This window comes from Anopheles darlingi, chromosome 2 (genome assembly GCF_943734745.1).
Source record: "Anopheles darlingi chromosome 2, idAnoDarlMG_H_01, whole genome shotgun sequence".
NCBI lineage: Eukaryota > Metazoa > Arthropoda > Insecta > Diptera > Culicidae > Anopheles > Anopheles darlingi.
In genome coordinates, this window is record NC_064874.1 from 14,549,272 (window position 1) to 14,551,771 (window position 2,500).

The following is a 2,500-nucleotide window of genomic DNA, read 5'->3' on the forward strand; positions in this document are numbered from 1 at the left end:
TCGGAGCGCGTACCAGTGGAGGAACGTGTGGCTCCAGTCCAATTAGTACGTGAATATCATCTTTTGTAAAAGTTCTAAACTACGTATCAAATCTATGTTCAACGCATCGTGCACAATACTCAAGAGTCCATTTTAGGTCGATCGTAAAACCCTCTTCCCTTGTGCCATATTCAAATCATCCGCTCAGCGACTACATTTATGCTCTATCTATTCTCAAGATAAAGTATATTGAGAAGTTCTTGTTCGGACTGTTGCTGTAAGTTGCTGATGCTGCTTCCAGCTTCTTATCTGCACGGTACAGTACCACCGTTGCTGCGCTGCTGATACACATCTAGATGTATCCAGTGCGTGCGTGTCGCCGTGTCTGTCTGAGTGTGCCTGAAACAAGCACGAGAACACGCGAGCGCGCGCGCGCACTCCACACACCGAACAGTGGAGAAGACGGTATCGGAGGAACAGTAGTAGCAGTAGCAGCAGAAGCAGCAGCAGCTGCCTCCCAACACTTGAAAGCTTCGCGCTCATCATCAATGCTAGGATGGTAGCAGTTGGCGATAACGAGCATAAGCAGCAACAGTAGCAGTAGCAGCAGCAGCAGCAGCAGCAGCAGCAGCAGCAGCAGATGATGTCCGTTAGAGGGTGTAGCGCTAGAGACCTGAGTCAGTGTGCAGCAGAGCAGCAGTAGCAGCGGTAGTAGCAACAGCAGCAGTAGCAGTAGTAGCAGAAGTAGTAGTAGTGTCCGCTAGAAGGGGAGCTGTCGGAGTCGGAAAAAGGGGTAAAACATCAGTGGAGTGAGCGCTGGTGGCAGCAGGTGTCGCCTGTTGAAGCAAAGTGGTGAAACAGTGCACCTGTGGGTACCACGGCATTGGTCACACCGTTGGCCACCTGCCAACCTCAACGGACCTTGCTCGCGGGTGTGTGTGTGTGTGCACGAAGAAAGTGTGAGAAAGTGACCAGCGAAAGGAAAATTGAAGCAAGTGGTAGGCTCGCTCCCAGGTTGTCCTTTAGCTCAATGGCTCCCTCTATCATTTCGGTCGTCATGCGGTCGGGATCGATTTTCAAGTTCAACCACATTGACCTGTTCGATGGGTTCTGGTCCAGTTCGTTTTGGCTTCATTTTTTGCTTCATTTTCAACGCGAAAAGTCTTCAACTATACGAGGTGCCTTTTGTGCAAGGACTGTGCCCTTTCCTCTGTCTTCGGCTTGTGCGAATGATCCCATCACGGGTTAACCCAGTTACAAAACTCAAGGACAATGATTTGTGCGCCAGGTGGCTATGGGTGTATGTGTATGCATGGCAGTGTGCGTATCTGTGTGTATGTGCGTTTGAGATTGAGTGCAAAATACTCGTGTAGTGTACGCGCGCGCGAGCGTATGTGTGTTTGTGTGTGTGAGAGTGTTTTATGGTTAATGAATGTACTGGCGTGAGGATGCTGGAGGCTGCTCGCTGCGTGTTGCTCCTGCAGTTAATGTTACCGTAGTCTTCGCTTACTTCGATCTTCGGCTCGTTCGTGAAAATGGAAAATTCAAACTTTCTCTCCCGTTCGCCCTGCTATGCCTTCCTCTCTTGCGTTCTGCCACCCCCCCCCCCCCCTACCCCCCCCCTACCCCCCCCCTCCCTTTTGGGCATACTTCTCGTTCTCTTCCGTCGTTCCAGCATGTACTGCGTACACGGTGGGAAGTTCCTCTTTTCTCTTTGGCAACTCTTTGTTCTCTCCACAACAGCAGCAGTAGTAGTAGCAGTAGGCGAGTGAAAGTCGAGACGTGGAGCTGAGGGTGCCATTGGTATGCCATAGCTTTTCGAGAAGAAATCAGATCAGAGCGAACAGCGGGAGAGGTTTGGGGAGCAGCACAAATCGACACAGCAGCTCATCTTCACTCTTCCATCGATATCACGGGATCACGCTGAGTATTATGGTCTGACATCAATGTCCTCTCATGTCACGGCTCTTGGAGCTGCACCCCCATCTTGTATCCTGCTGTATCTGTTCTCCTTCTCCTGTAACCAGACAACTACTGGTACTCTCTTTCTTTCTTTCTTTCTCTCGCTCTCTTCGGTTGTTTAAAACCATGAAATGAAGCAAGGGAGGCACAGCAAAGGATGTTGCGAAAAACCTTGTAAATCACACGCGTGTACTCTCCTGTCTCTCCGTAGTGCTGTACATGGTGTACAGTAGCACATTACACCACCAATACAGGCAACGTAACCAAAGCGAGCTTCCTGTGGAGAAGCAACCTGATAGGGACACCCGACATAGACAAGCTCGTGTTGTGGTATGTGAACGAAGGGGGATGGGGCAAGTGAATGAATGAATGAATGAAATTTTCAAAAACTGGGACACAGCACAGGCAGCAGCCAATAGCCGTAGTTGACTGAGAGTAGGTGGTAATGTCAGATGGACTTGCCAGTCTCGAGAGGGCACATCTTACATCTTCCTAGAATCGGTGCAAAAGCATCACAGTGCGATACTACCAGCGGTTGAATAGGCAGACATTGTTCCAC

At 50.0% G+C, this 2,500-nt stretch overlaps 1 protein-coding gene across 3 annotated transcripts in view; it reads left to right on the forward strand.

Moving 5' to 3' along the window:
• Positions 1 to 2,500, forward strand: part of LOC125950245 (neuronal acetylcholine receptor subunit alpha-7) — a 14,501-nt gene that overhangs the window by 630 nt on the left and 11,371 nt on the right. For all 3 annotated transcript variants that reach the window (XM_049678055.1, XM_049678053.1, XM_049678054.1), the window contains exon 1: positions 1 to 45. This exon is cut by the window's left edge and continues 630 nt beyond it. The gene's annotated coding sequence lies outside the window, so the exon portion shown is untranslated. The remainder of the gene's footprint in view (positions 46 to 2,500) is intronic.